This window comes from Ranitomeya variabilis, chromosome 2 (genome assembly GCF_051348905.1).
Source record: "Ranitomeya variabilis isolate aRanVar5 chromosome 2, aRanVar5.hap1, whole genome shotgun sequence".
Classification (NCBI taxonomy): Eukaryota; Metazoa; Chordata; class Amphibia; order Anura; family Dendrobatidae; genus Ranitomeya; species Ranitomeya variabilis.
Genome location: NC_135233.1, coordinates 127,529,998 through 127,546,729, shown reverse-complemented (window position 1 = coordinate 127,546,729; position 16,732 = coordinate 127,529,998). Strand labels below are relative to the sequence as shown.

The following is a 16,732-nucleotide window of genomic DNA, read 5'->3' as shown; positions in this document are numbered from 1 at the left end:
AATCCGAAGCAGAAGAAAAAAGAGGCAGCACTCACCGATCTTCCGAGACCGGTAAATTTATTACTCACAATAAAATCTTCACGGCCGGGGGTGCTGGAATTCTGAGTGCGGCAAGCCTGACGGCCGTTTCGCACCTGACGGGCGCTTCTACGGGTCAGTGAGTGAGTGCCAGAAACGCCGGGGGAAGTAGAAGGTCGGAGCTAGACGCTCCTCCCTCCACCTCCACCCCTTGTGACTCAGACACACCCCTCTCCGTGACAAAATACTTAAAACACATTAAAAACAATAATACACACCAAATAAAGTCACTGACATTGCTATTAGACATATATCAAACAGCTTATTACACTTATAATGACTAAACCTTAACACTTACGTTGGACCCATCAGATTCTTATATACTACCTTGTGATACTTTTATTCGGAAAAACTGCCATATAGTGCAGTTTTGTGAGGAGGGACCGACACTCTCGATACCTGCACAGAAGCTAAGACACAGAGAAACGTCATCTTCACAAACTTAAATTGCGCAGGACTGCTCTTTAACGAATAAGGTGCGTATATCCCAAATGTGTTCCATCTTATAAAAAAAATGGACATGTCAACTCTATAGTTGAAACCTAGAGGGCCCATGGCATTTGTCTGCATAATCCATCGTGCCTCCCTTCTTAATAACAAAATATGCAGATCAACGCCTCTTTTGGGTAATGTTACTTTGTCGACTCCTGCGAAAGTCAGCACATTGGAATCGCCCCCATGTGTATCGCGAATATGTTTAATTAGTCTGGGGAATCCTTTCCCCGTCATATCAGATCTGCAGTGCTCACGGAATCGTGTGTAAAGGCAACGTATGGTTTTCCCGATATAAAAACGCCCACAGGGGCAATACACTACGTACACCACGTACTTGGTTTTGCACGATATAAACGTATTAACTACATGTCTGATAGAACCTATAGTGAGGGTCTGCCCTGTGACGTGATATTTACAACCTGGAGAGTGTCCGCAGCGATGATTGCCTTTTGGTGCACTGGAATCTAGCCAATTCCCATTGTGGTTATGTATCTGGTTACAAACCAGGACGTCCCTTAAGGTACCGTCACACTCAGCGACGCTGCAGCGATATAGACAACGAGCCGATCGCTGCAGCGTCGCTGTTTAGGTCGCTGTAGAGACGTCAAACACAGCAGCTCCACAACGATGCAGGAGCAATCCTGTGACGTAACGGTGACTCACTTATCGTTCTCACAGGTCGTTAGCTCCATGTAAAACATTGCTGGCGTCGTTGCTTTTGCTGTCAAACACGACGATACACGCCGATCTGACGACCAAATAAAGTTCTGGACTTCTAGCTCCGACCAGCGATATCACAGCAAGATCCTGATCGCTGCTGCGTGTCAAACACAACGAGATCGCTATCCAGGACGCTGCAACGTTACGGATCATTGTCGTTCTCGTTGTAAAGTTGCTGAGTGTGAAGGTACCTTTAGTCTTGTGCTGTGCTTGCTTGATATTAATGGACCTCTATCTGCTATTTCTACAAGGTCTCTGTCTTTACTGAGAATATGCCAATTCTTCCTGATGGCAGTTCTAATATGCATATCCATCGGACTAAATTGGAAACAGAATGTAAAACTTTTCCCAATGGAATTATTGGCTTTCGGACTTTTATTGTTGGTACTTATTCTATTTCTAGCTTCTTGTAATAGCTTTTTTGGATAACCTCTTTTTACAAACCTTTGACATAATTCAACCGATTGTGCTTCAGCTCCTTCTAATGTGCTATTGGTTCTCTGTACTCGTAGGAGTTGGCTATATGGTAATGCCTGTTTTACGTGGGGTGGATGGTAGCTATAGAAATGGAGTAGTTAATTGGATGCTACTGGTTTCCGATATAAGGTTGTATTTAAAGTATCGTTTTTAATTTCTATGGTGACATCTAAGAAATCAAGTCGTAGCCCACCAAATACTGATGTGAACGACATGTTCATCGCAACCAACATGTACTTAATCTAACTGATCATCAACTAGGTCCTGAACATCTGTCTTTGCTGAGTAAAGGGCTTTCTTATTGTATTCCGGCGGATTTTGACCTCACAGACTTTAAAATTGATCTCTTTAAAGCGATTAGAAAGATGCATCTGCATAAGACTTTTAGCTCTAATCAACATGTTCCAGTAATAAAAGAGGGTGAGCAACCCGTAAGCATTGGACCACTTTGTCTCCTGGCAGGCGCAGGAGCTCAGACTTTGGCTGATAGTAGGGAGGATGCTGAGTTACTGTTAAGTTTAACGGGTGCAGGGGTAACCCCCCCATAGTGATAATTTCTTGCCAAGGGTGCCTTTCATGGGAGGAGTGCCTTCCAAATATATGCCCCCAGTGTCACCGGGTAACGTGATTGATCTCTTTGAGACATTAGTAATAAAAGATGTCGAGGCATTAATTTACAAGAAGGCGCCGCCAAATTTAACCAGCTCTGAAAAGAAGGCTTTAAAAGATATCACTGGTTGGTCTGACACAATAGTGAGACAAGCAGACAAAGGTGGCAAAACCGTATTGATCCCCAGAGAAATGTACATAGAAGAAGCAAATAGACAATTGGCAGACATGAATACGTACGTCAAGCTATTAAAAGATCCCACACAGAAATTTAAGGGAGAATTACGATCCTTCTTAAAACGATCAGTAGAAGCAAGCGTAATTTCACAAAAAAAGGCCGAAAAATTGCTACCGGAGTTCCCCGTGAAACCACATTGGTATCATGTCCCTAAGATACACAAGTCTATAGTAGATCCACCCGGACGTCCCATCGTATCCGGAATTGGATCAATTACTGAACCGCTGTCCCGATATATAGATTGGCTTTTACGCCCTATATTGATCAGTATTCCATCTTATACTAAGGATACGAATGCGTTCTTAAAAAACATCAAACACTTTGAGTGGCAACCAGGGTTTACATTAGCTTCAGTAGATGTAGCTAATCTATATACACGAATACCCCAAGAAGAAGGGGTTGAAGCAATTAGATATATACTTAACACTACCGATCGCACTCAGTCTTTTGTTGATTTTGTATGTGATAGTCTCAAGTTTATCTTGACGCATAACGCATTCACTTTTATGGGACAGTGGTATATCCAGACAACCGGGACTGCCATGGGGACTCCGGTAGCATGTACTCTTTTGCTAATTTGTTTTTAGGCCTTTTCGAAGAAAGATATATTTATGCCATCCAAAATACGTATTTGAAACACATCAAATTTTACTGTAGATATGTGGATGACAGGTTATTCGTATGGGATGGACCTGAGGAGAGTTTCGTCCAGTTTGTAGCCTACTTGAATCTCAATGCGATGAACATGTCGTTCACATCAGTATTTGGTGGGCTACGACTTGATTTCTTAGATGTCACCATAGAAATTAAAAACGATACTTTAAATACAACCTTATATCGGAATTTCAATAGCTACCATCCACCCCACGTAAAACAGGCATTACCATATAGCCAACTCCTACGAGTACAGAGAACCAATAGCACATTAGAAGGAGCTGAAGCACAATCGGTTGAATTATGTCAAAGGTTTGTAAAAAGAGGTTATCCAAAAAAGCTATTACAAAAAGCTAGAAATAGAATAAGTACCAACAATAAAAGTCCGAAAGCCAATAATTCCATTGGGAAACGTTTTACATTCTGTTTCCAATTTAGCCTGATGGATATGCATATTAGAACTGCCATCAGGAAGAATTGGCATATTCTCAGTAAAGACAGAGACCTTGTAGAAATAGCAGATAGAGGTCCATTAATATCAAGCAAGCACAGCGCAAGACTAAGGGACGTCCTGGTTCGTAACCAGATACATAACCATAATGGGAATTGGCTAGATTCCAGTGCACCAAAAGGCAATCATCGCTGCGGACACTGTCCAGGTTGTAAATATCACGTCACAGGGCAGACCCTCACTATAGGTTCTATCAGACATGTAGTTAATACGTTTATATCGTGCAAAACCAAGTACGTGGTGTACGTAGTGTATTGCCCCTGTGGGCGTTTTTATATCGGGAAAACCATACGTTGCCTTTACACACGATTCCGTGAGCACTGCAGATCTATTATGACGGGGAAAGGATTCCCCAGACTAATTAAGCATATTCGCGATACACATGGGGGCGATTCCAATGTGCTGACTTTCGCAGGAGTCGACAAAGTAACATTACCCAAAACAGGCGGAGATCTGCATATTTTATTAAGAAGGGAGGCACGATGGATTATGCAGACAAATGCCATGGGCCCCCTAGGTTTCAACTATAGAGTTGACATGTCCATTTTTTTTTATAAGATGGAACACATTTGGGATATACGCACCTTATTCGTTAAAGAGCAATCCTGCGCAATTTAAGTTTGTGAAGATGACATTTCTCTGTGTCTTAGCTTCTGTGCAGGTATCGAGAGTGTCGGTCCCTCCTCACAAAACTGCACTATATGGCAGTTTTTCCGAATAAAAGTATCACAAGGTAGTATATAAGAATCTGATGGGTCCAACGTAAGTGTTAAGGTTTAGTCATTATAAGTGTAATAAGCTGTTTGATATATGTCTAATAGCAATGTCAGTGACTTTATTTGGTGTGTATTGTTTTTAATGTGTTTTAAGTATTTTGTCACAGAGAGGGGTGTGTCTGAGTCATAAGGGGTGAAGGTGGAGGGAGGAGCGTCTAGCTCCGACCTTCTACTTCCCCCGGTGTTTCTGGCACTCACTCACTGACCCGTAGAAGCGCCCGTCAGGCACGAAACGGCCATCGTCAGGCTTGCCGCTCTCAGAATTCCAGCACCCCCGGCCGTGAAGATTTTATTGTGAGTAATAAATTTACCTGTCTCGGAAGATCGGTGAGTGCTGCCTCTTTTTTCTTCTGCTTCGGATTACTCCAGTTGTTTATTTGTCTACGGCACCCGGAATCTGAAGACTGGACCTCCACTGCAGGTGAGCAGTGTCGGCTAATTTGTAGGGGCGTTGGTGCGGTCTAAACTGTTTTTGTTTTCACTATACAGGTCCTTCTCAAAAAATTAGCATATAGTGTTAAATTTCATTATTTACCATAATGTAATGATTACAATTAAACTTTCATATATTATAGATTCATTATCCACCAACTGAAATTTGTCAGGTCTTTTATTGTTTTAATACTGATGATTTTGGCATACAACTCCTGATAACCCAAAAAACCTGTCTCAATAAATTAGCATATTTCACCCGACCAATCAAATAAAAGTGTTTTTTAATACCAAACAAAAAAACCATCAAATCAAATAATAATGTTCAGTTATGCACTCAATACTTGGTCGGGAATCCTTTGGCAGAAATGACTGCTTCAATGCGGCGTGGCATGGAGGCAATCAGCCTGTGACACTGCTGAGATGTTATGGAGGCCCAGGATGCTTCAATAGCGGCCTTAAGCTCATCCAGAGTGTTGGGTCTTGCGTTTCTCAACTTTCTCTTCACAATATCCCACAGATTCTCTATGGGGTTCAGGTCAGGAGAGTTGGCAGGCCAATTGAGCACAGTAATACCATGGTCAGTAAACCATTTACCAGTGGTTTTGGCACTGTGAGCAGGTGCCAGGTCGTGCTGAAAAATGAAATCTTCATCTCCATAAAGCATTTCAGCCGATGGAAGCATGAAGTGCTCCAAAATCTCCTGATAGCTAGCTGCATTGACCCTGCCCTTGATGAAACACAGTGGACCAACACCAGCAGCTGACATGGCACCCCACACCATCACTGACTGTGGGTACTTGACACTGGACTTCAGGCATTTTGGCATTTCCTTCTCCCCAGTCTTCCTCCAGACTCTGGCACCTTGATTTCCAAATGACATGCAAACTTTGCTTTCATCAGAAAAAAGTACTTGGGACCACTTAGCAACAGTCCAGTGCTGCTTCTCTGTAGCCCAGGTCAGGCGCTTCTGCCGCTGTTTATGGTTCAAAAGTGGCTTTACCTGGGGAATGCGGCACCTGTAGCCCATTTCCTGCACACGCCAGACTCAGTCGACTGCTTCCTCAGGTTCCCCAAGGTCTGGAATCGGTCCTTCTCCACAATCTTCCTCAGGGTCCGGTCACCTCTTCTCGTTGTACAGCGTTTTCTGCCACATTGTTTCCTTCCAACAGACTTACCATTGAGGTACCTTGATACAGCACTCTGGGAACAGCCTATTTGTTGAGAAATTTCTTTCTGGGTCTTACCCTCTTGCTTGAGGGTGTCAATGATGGCCTTCTTGACATCTGTCAGGTCGCTAGTCTTACCCATGATGGGGGTTTTGAGTAATGAACCAGGCAGGGAGTTTTTAAAAGCCTCGGGTATCTTTTGCATGTGTTTAGAGTTAATTAGTTGATTCAGAAGATTAGGGTAATAGGTCATTTAGAGAACCTTTTCTTGATATGCTAATTTATTGAGACAGGTTTTTTGGCTTATCAGGAGTTGTATGCCAAAATCATCAGTATTAAAACAATAAAAGACCTGACAAATTTCAGTTGGTGGATAATGAATCTATAATATATGAAAGTTTAATTGTAATCATTACATTATGGTAAATAATGAAATTTAACACTATATGCTAATTTTTTGAGAAGGACCTGTATATTACGGAGATCAATCCCTTAGTTGATGGGCCTCTTTTGCAAATCCTCTTGAAATCAGATGGTAGAGACAGCTTTGACCCTCCGTATAGCGATAGAGCAAGATGTTTAATCTGCATATACTGAAAAAACTCCCTATTAGATATGACAAACTTAATGTCATCAAACGAAAGGACCTCCAGCTTGTCCCCCTCTACCAGATCCACAAATCTTAACAACCCACCGAGATCCAAGGGTGGACTATCACAGGATCCATGCTGTTTGGTATCAGAGGTTGATAGATAAAAGATATCATTGGTGAATTGGGAGAATTCCGTTTAAACTTCTTCATACACTATAGCCAAACCTCCCTCGTAAACTGCATAGGATCCAATAACAAAACTGGAACATTAATAGGTTTAGCTGTCCATATTAGGGAGTTCGGGTGGATTGGGGCCAGCCATAGTTTTTTTATTTCTGTCCATTTATTAAAAGCCAACAGAGAGGCCCAGGAGGGGATTCTACACAAATTGGTTGCCCAACAGTACCCCACAATGCAGGAACAGAAAGCCCCCCTGCGTTTTATGGGAGATGAGGACTTGCTTAGAAATCTAGTAACCCTTACCATTCCAGATGAACCTCATTATAGCTGCCTGGAGAGACTTAGATTCACCCATGGGGATCTTGTCCGGGAGAGTTTCTAATTAATAAATCACCTTGGGGAGGAGAGACATCTTAATTGAAAAAATGTGGCCTGTGAAGGAAAGCGAGAGCAGCATCCACCTATCCAGTAATTGTCTCAAATCCCTAAATAATGGCGGATAATTGCAAGAGTATAGGGTAATGTAGGAGGAGGATAAATATACCCCCAAGTACTTGACAGCTTCAATCTTACATCTAAACTTAAAGTTTAATTTTAAATGGTCTAGACTCTCCAGAGGAATATTTAAAGGCATGGCTTCTGTCTTGGTGGTATTCAACTTATATCCCGATAGGCCCCATACACTTTTAAAACATCCATCAGATTAGGAAGTGTAAGAAGTTTAGTGAGGGTCAAGAGTACATCATTTGCAAACCATGATATCTTGTAAGTTTTGTTCCAAACCTCCACCCCTGAAATATTAGGATTTTGTCTTATAATGGCTGCTAGAGGTTCTATACACATATCATATAACAAGGGCGATACAGGGCATTCCTGGCGTGTGCCATTTGAGATGTTAAAAGAAGGAGAGAATTGATAAGGCAGTTTAATTGAGGCTAAAGGAGATCTGTATAGTGCTCATTTATAGCTGTTAAAAAGGCACCCAAGATCTCAAACGCCCTCATAGATGCAAACAAATAAGGCCAGTTTAGACAATCAAACACATTTTCTGCGTCCAGGCTCAAAATAAGGGTTTGTACATTATTTCTATTGGAAATTTCTATCAACAAGTCAAGGCAGCCAACAATTAAGCCTATTGGCCAGCACATGGGTGAAAGTTTTTAGATCCAAATTTAATAGGGCAATTTGACGGTAGTTAGAGCAATCCAAGGGATCCCTCCCAGCCTTAGGAATAAGGATCAGATAGGAATGTGACAGTGAGACCGGCATGTGGGAACATTCCATAAAGGATTTGAACATCCTGATCATATGGGGAGTAAGCTCCTCTGCAAAAGTTTTGTAATATAAATAAGTCAGCCCATCTGGACCAGGGGATTTACTCAGGGGTAGATCTTTTAAGTTGTCTACAATTTCCTCGTTAGTAACTGGTTGATTACGAAATGTTATAGCTTCTAGGGGAAGCACTGGAAGGTTTAGACCTAAAAAAATAGCGTTGCAATAGGTTGCCTCTAGCATCCTTATTTAGGGGAAGGGTATCCTTCAGGTTATATAATTTGCGGTAGAAATAAAAAAATAAGTTTTACATTTCCGCTGGATTATAATTGATCGTACCATCACTCCCTCTAAGAGCCTGGGGATTAGAGGACAAGGTCTTCTCCTTCAACTGCCTAGCCAATAATGTGTGAGCTTTGTTACCCTTTTCATAATAATTTTGTTTTGTATAAAGGAGTAGTTTATCTACTTTATGTATATCAATATCTTTTAGCCTATTCCTAATCCCCACCACCTTCCTCAATACCCATAAAGAGGGTGAAGCCGTCAATTTTCTTTCAACTTCCCTAAGTTGGGAGGTAAGTTTCTCATATTCAAAGTTAGCTTTTTTTTCATTCTGGAGCCCTCCTGTATACAATAACCTCTCATCACTGCCTTGTGGGCTTCCCACAGAACTGAAGGAGAAGAAACTGGACCCTCGTTAAGATGATAGAACTCAGTAAGATGGCCCAATAACGTCTTTCTAATAGTAGGGTCCTTAATTAAGAGCTCATCAGACACCAATGACAGACCCGAGAGTAAGGTTGATCAGATCTTAGCTCTAGCACAGGGGTGGGGAATCTTTTATGTGCCAAGGGCCATTTGGATATTCATACCATCCTTCGGGGGCCATACAAACTCCTCCCACAATGTACATCCTGACTCTGGCACTGGTTTCAGGACATAATCTTTCATTGCATGCCCTTCAATGTTCAGTAGTGAACACTGTGTGTGTGTGTGCTAACAGCAAGAAGAAATTAATGAGCTTGTGGCAATCAAAATATAGCTCCTTGCCCAAGAATATGGTCCCTGAGAATCTGCTTGGGGGCCTGATAAAAAGACATCGAGGGCCGTAAATGGGGCCTGAGGTTCCCCACCCTTGATCTAGCACGACCGGGGCATGATCAGACCAGGTAATTTGACCCATCTCCACTCTTTCCAGTATCCTAAGAGATATGATAGTAGCAGAAAAGAAATCCGTTCTGGTATGGGTTTGATTGGGAGGGGAGTAAAAAGAAAAGCCCCTTTCTTTAGGATGGTCTATCCTCCACAGGTCAAAGAGAGAATTAGCTCTAATTAATTTCCTGAAGTCTAACGCTAATCTGTGTGATGGGGGCCTATGCCCAAGGGGATGCTCATCGAATACCTCCGAAAATGGAATATTAAAGTCCCCTCCAGCTAACAAAGCCGCCTGCGAATCTGCCCTGTATTTGGGGTATATAGATTACATAAGATAATGTGCCTACCCCTCAGAAATGCCTCCAGAGCAATAAATCTACACCCAGGGTCAATGTGTCTTATGCACTTGCAAAGGGCACGATGAAGATATTAATATTGCTACTCCTCCCCTCTTACTATTATTAAAAGCCGAATAAGACTCAGGAAATTTGCTGAGGGCAAGCTTAAGCGTTCCAGTATTGCAATGGGTTTACTGTATAAAGGCAATATCAGCTTTCTGAGACTTCAATTTCCGTAGGGTAAGCTTCCTTTTTCTAGGGGAATTGAGACCCCTAACATTCATTGATATTATACGTTGAGCGACTTAAATACGCATATAAGCAGTAAACCCCAAATGTCTCCCTACTCAGGCCTCTCCGCAGGCGTTCATTCTTTGATCTATCAGATATTCTCTTTTCACCCCTCCAAGGGACCATACCTGATCAAAAGGGAAGAGTGTAAACAGAAGGGCAAGAAAAAGACAAGGACAGACAAAAAAACAGAAAGCGAACTTTAGTAACATAAGTACCACAATTCCCAGGAGAAACTCCTGGCCCAGGTCAATTCCTGTGGATCAAGCTGACCCAACCAGAAATGAGAGAATTACAACTGAAGCCCAGGGAAGTCACCAAGGGGGGGGGGGGGGGGCTGGGCCCAAAGTATGAACGACTCAGAGGCCCAGAGCTCCCCTAGGCCACTAATAATTAAATCATGCGGAATATTCCGCAAAGCATTTAAGCAGCTACATAAAACTAAATTACTGTCATACAAATGTGACTGGACCACCTAACACATTTGAAGAAAAATAAAAGGCTAAAGGAACCTTCACCAACATATTATAAGTTGATCAACAACGATTTCAAACAACATAGATAAGGGTTTTCTCACGAAGTCTGTTAGAAGGCAATCCTCAGGCTGGTTTCACACTTGCATTTTTGTAAGCTGCGTTTTAGCGCTAAAAACGCCAAAAAAGCATGCGTTTTTTTCCCTATACTTAACATTAAAAACGCGTTTTGACGCGTTTTCGGCAACGCATGCGTTTTTTGACGCGTGCGTTCATTTGCAGAAATGCAACCTGTAGTAATTTCTAGCTGCGTTTTTTTGCCGTGAAAAAACGCATGCGTTTTTTCGCGTCAAAAAATGCATTGCTGTCTATGTAAACGCATGCGTTTTTAAGCACATGCGTTTGTTTGCGTTAAAAACGCATGCGTTTTTATAGAAAAACACAAGAAAACACAAGAAAACCCTAACCATAGGGATCCAAACCCTAACCCTAAGGTTAGGATCCCTAGTAACCCTAGGGATCCTAACCCTAACCCTAGGGATCCTAACCCTAACCCTTAGGGTTAAGGCCCCGTCTCACATAGCGAGATCGCTAGCGAGATCGCTGCTGAGTCACAAGTTTTGTGAAGCAACAGCGACCTCCGTAGCGATCTCGCTATGTGTGACACGTACCAGCGACCAGGCCCCTGCTGTGAGATCGCTGGTCGTGTCGGAATGGCCTGGATTTTTTTTTTGTCGTTGAGGTCTCGCTGACATCGCTGAATCGGTGTGTGTGACACGGATTCAGCGATGTCTTCACTGGTTACCAGGGTAAACATCGGGTTACTAAGCGCAGGGCCGCGCTTAGTAACCCGATGTTTACCGTGGTTACCAGCGTAAAAGTAAAAAAAAAAAAAAAACGTACATACTCACATTCCGGTGTCCTTCAGGTCCCTTGCAGTCTGCTTCCTGCTCTGACTGACTGCCGGCCGGAAAGTAAGAGCAGATCACAGCGGTGACATCACCGCTGTGATCTGCTTTCACTTTACGGCGGCACTCAGTCAGAGCGGGAAGCAGATGGCAAGGGACCTGAAGGACACCGGAATGTGAGTATGTACGGTTTGTTTGTTTTTACTTTTATGCTGGTAACCACGGTAAACATCGGGTTACTAAGCGCGGCCCTGCGCTTAGTAACCCGATGTTTACCCTGGTTACACGGGGACCTTGGCATCGTTGGTCGCTGGAGAGCGGTCTGTGTGACAGCTCCCCAGCGACCACACAGCGACAAAACAGCGACGCTGCAGCGATCAGCATCGTCTGTATCGCTGCAGCGTCGCTGTGTGTGACGGGGCCTTTAGGGTTAGGATCCTAACCGTTAGGGTTAGGATCCCTAGGGTAACGGTTAGGGTTAGGGGTAGGGTTAGGATCCCAAGGGTTATGGTTAGGGGTAGGGTTAGGGTTTGGACCCTATGGTTAGGGGTATGGTTAGGATCTCTATGGTTAGGGTTAGGGTTTGGATCCCTTTATCACCTTGATGGTGGGGGGTGGCTTATCAGTGACCTGGTGACCAGGACATTCTAATAAAAAGCTAACCCTAACCCTAGGGATCCTAACCCTAGCTAATTCTATTATTAGTGTGTTTTCTAGTTGATTTTGATGATTGGCAGCTGTCACACACTTCTCAGCATGCGTTTCAAAAACGCAAACGCGGGAAAAAACGCATGTAAATGTGGGAAAACGCCGCGTTTTGCAGCGTTTTTTTTCCGCAAAAACGCATGCGTCTAAAAAACGCACCGTTTGCATGCGTTTTCATGCGTTTTTTCACCACATGCGTTTTTTTTAAAAACGCTGCAGATCAAAACGCAAGTGTAAAACCAGCCTTATCTGCTCAGTCTCCCACTCCTCCTCTAGCCTTTCTTTTCTTCTGGTTCCAAACTGGGGGTGGAGGTGAACCCACAAATAGAGCATCCCAGTCCACAATCTTAGGGATCTGCAACCCCATGGCTTTACAGAAAGCTGTCAGGTCCTTCAAAGAGCGCAGCGTCTCGCAGATTCCCTCCCTTCGAGCTGTCCGTGCAAAGGGAAAACCAAATCTGTACGGGATACGAAGGTCTTTTAAACCGGCCAACAAGGGTCTGAGGAGCCGTCTTTTCTGTAGAGTGAAACGGGAAAGGTCCGGGAACAGCTGAACCAGAGTACCAGAATATATAATCTCTTTCTGAGTCCCGGCCTTTGCCATGATCTCTTCCTTAGTCTCATAGTCATGGAGACAACAGATGATATCACGGGTGGGTATGGAGATGACCCTTTAGGCTGTAGGGCCTGAAGGGCTCTGTCGAATTTGATAGGAGTTAAGAGAAGATCTCCGAGTACTGAGTTAAAGATCACCTGAAGAACTGCTTTGGGATTTTCTTGATCCTTAGATTCTGGGATGCCACTAACCCTAATATTACATCTCCTTCCCTTATTATCCAGGTCTTCTAGTTGAACTCATAAATATCGAACATTCCTTAGTGGTGAAATGGTTAACTGATGCAGTTCAGCACCATGAGATCTGGTGGTATCCTGATCACCTTCTAAAGAGTCTATGCAGCCAGATAGGTGCTGTAAATCCTGTCTCACACAAGCAATCTCAAACCTACAGGTCTCTTTGACTTCTGCAATTAGTGAAGGAAGGAAAATTAGAAAGAAATTGTGAAAGAAGCCTCCTCCAGGATGATAATTACGGGGGAGCTTCCATTTGATGCTCCTCCTCAGAGGAGTCCCCAGTATCATCACTACAAGACCCTGAATTATTAGCAGTAAGAGCTCTATTGAGGGGACCTTTCTGGGAAGCCACCATTTATCATTCCCTGTCCATTCCAGCCTCACACAGGGGTGTCTTCTCATCTCTGGGGGGCTTAGGAGACTCAGGTGTACTGTATGATAGTGGAGTAAGGGGGGAGAGGTACCCACTCGCATCTCCCTGTGGTGATTCGCCATCTTGGAGAGGATGATGTCCCAGGAATCTCAGCTCCTTGTGCTCTCCCTGAGCCTGCCTTTGCTGTGATGTGCCTCCAAGCTGTGCCTTTTCTCCACCCCCATCAAGCATGCACACCCCGGGAGAGTTCTGAGAATCCTCTCCTCTCGTACCTTCTGGAACAGCCTGCCCTACATGCTTTGCAACTTCTTCTTCCTCCCTGCAAGATGGCACCTAGACTCCCGCGTTTGCCTGCTTCCTCAGGAGAAATGCATCGAGAGCTGTCAAGGGTGCCACTGGAGTCAATCCCGCCAGCGTTGACATCTTCACCTTCCTGAGTACCATCTGAATAAGCGGGTAAGTAAGCCAGGACAGGCGCTTAAAGCCGCTTCCAATCCTGGCCCGGTAGGAGCTCCTCCCACATGGGTCCGTTCAGCTTGGCATCCGGACACGCCCCTCAAAGTGGCGTAAATTCTGATTAGTTTGCCGTGCCAACTTAACCACCCTCTGACTCGCAAATGCTCTGCTCGCTTTGGCCAAGCTGGCCTGAAACTGGAGTAAAAACAAAGTCACAACTTCAAGTTATGTAAAAAAATAAAAGAACTGGCAATAAACAATTTGATAAATTGGACCCTTAGTATGCATTTTTTGGCAGGTCTTTATATGCAACTGAATAACACATAGCTGCATACATCTGGGTGCTACATTCAGCGTTTGGATTTATGGTGACAAAATTAGAACTTTAGATCAGACCTGGGCAAAGTGCGGCCCGCGGGTTTATCTGGCTTAGAACAGGAAGATGACTCTGTCTATATTCCCTCCCCGGAGCATGAGCATCTCATTAACTGAAAAATTCTAACACTGATTACGCAAGAACCACAAGACGGATTTCATCACCACAGGTATCATTTTAACCAGTATAACAGCAGCAACATGACAGTGTCTGTAGTTTATTTAGCAAAATCCTGCTGACAGGTTCACTTTAACATAAAACATTTAAAATTCAATTTCTCAACAACTAGACAGCAGTTATCAGGAATACAGGTATTTTGACCATTCTTTCATCTGTATGCCCATAGTAATAGCTTAAGTGTCCCAGGAAGTGACATATTCCCTTTAAAGAACAGGGATCCAACAAAGTCTGATCTTCACAGCACTGGTTTGTGAAATTGTGTCATGGCACAGTGATAGTAGCATTGTGATTTGGGCTTGTTCCTTGCTGCTGGGCTAGCGTGATTTGCCATCATTGATGGAACAATTCTTTCATCAGCAAATTCTAAGGGTAACGGCTTGTTTCCACTTGCGAGAAACACGTCCGTGTCTCGCATGTGGAAACCAAGCTGTGGCGCCGGCACTCCAGAGCGGAGCGTGCGGCTCCATGTGTTCCTATGCGGCCGCACGCTCCGCTCTGGCGTGCCGGCGCCAAAGCTTGGTTTCCACATGCGAGACACGGACGTGTTTCTCGCAAGTGGAAACAAGCCCTAAATGTCAGGATATCCGTCCATAAGCTGAAGAATCTCAAGAGAATGTGAATCATACAGAAAGACGATGACACTAAAGTAATTCTTCAACAGATTTTTACTATCTAATCTAAGAGCAGCATAAAGTAGAGACAGAGATCCTGATTCCAGTGGTATGTCAGTAACAGCAGCCCAGTAAATGATACATCACTGAAATCAGGACCTCTCTCTGCCCTTTCATCATGCTGCTTTCAGATATGATGGTCAAAACCCGATGCCAGATTCCCTTTAAAGAAGAATTAAAGTTTTGGAATGACCAAGTCCTTGCAGAAGGACCTGAATTGAGCAGTTCATGGGAGAAAACTCACAGATTTGAAGCTGTTTTATAGGGCGGAATGGCCTAAAATTCCTCCAAGCCGGTGTGCAGCAGTAGTCAACAATTACTGGAAACATTCAGATGATTATTACCGCACATGTGGGTCACACATGTTGAAAGAAAAGGATCATATAATTTTCTATTCACAGATGTGATATTGGATCATTTTCCATTATAGGAAATTATAAACTCTAATAAGACTCATTTATTTGATCCTCTTTATCTACTTTTAGAACTTGTGTAAAAATCTGATGTAGTTTAACTCTAATTTATGTAGAAATACACTCTCTGACAGAAGTTGTCGCTTATCCATGTTATGTAAATAAAAGCTTATAACCTGACGTTAAATTCATCCATTGGTTGTATAAATGATTCTTTTGAAAGCTGAAACCCTCCGAAATGTGGTTTAGGTTAAGAAAATAAATTAGCATCAATGCAGAAATATTGATCAATTAATGGACACAGAATGGTCAGATTTTGGCAAGACAAAAGTTTTGTCGCCTGGTCATATAATGCACCCAATCCTAGTATACATCCTCACCTGTGCTCAGTAAATGATCGGTTAATTAGTGTGTGTGTGTATAAAAAGAAACCCAGCACCCCAGACCTTCACTTGAACTGCAACTTGAGCTCTGACAACATGCCAAAAATCCACCCTGCAACCAAACCCTGGATTATCAAGAGGCTGATCCACTGCAGAGGTGGCTGGCACCTTTAATGTGTCTCAACGTCAAGTACAAAGAATTAAAAAAAGATTTGAAGAGACTGGAGATGTGTTTGACAAGCCCAGGTCAGGCAAACCCGCAAGACAACTGCTCAGGAGGAACGTTTGTTGGTTAGAAAATCCAAAGCAAGCCCCTCTTCCACTGCAGCAGAGTTCCAACAGGCCTGGTCACCTCAAGTCCCTGTGTCAACTAGAACAGTTTGTAGAATTCTGTCTGGAAATGGCCTCCATGGTTGAATCAGTGCCCAGAAGCCAGCACTAAACAAAAGGCAAATAAAAAACCATGTGGCATTTGCAAAATCCCACAGCCTGCTAAACAGACGGACGCTGGAAAAGTGTCAGAAGGTGGATTTCTCTGATGAATCTTCAGTAGAATTATACCACAGCCGCTGCAAATACTGCAGGAGACCTACTGGAGCCCGTATGGATCCAAAATACACACCAGAAAACAGTTAAATTTGGTGGTGGAAAGATCATGGTCTGGGGTTACATTCAGTATGGGGTGTACGAAACATTTGCAAGGTGGAAGGCAATATCAATAGCCTAAAATATCAAGAAGTATTAGCTACCTCTTATATTCCAAATCATAAAAGGGGTCAAATTCTGCAGCAGGATGGTGCTCCATCTCATACATCCATCTCTACAACAAAGTTCCTCCAGGCAAAAAAGATCAAGGTGCTTCAAGGACTGGCCAGCCCAGTCACCTGACATGAACATCATTGAGCATGTTTGGGGTAGGATGAAAGAGGAAGCTTGGAAGACAAAACCAAAG

At 43.4% G+C, this 16,732-nt stretch overlaps 1 protein-coding gene across 1 annotated transcript in view; it reads left to right on the top strand.

The window, feature by feature from the left end:
• CEBPZOS (CEBPZ opposite strand) overlaps positions 1-16,732 on the top strand; it is a 91,190-nt gene that overhangs the window by 73,124 nt on the left and 1,334 nt on the right. The gene's annotated exons all lie outside the window — the stretch shown is intronic.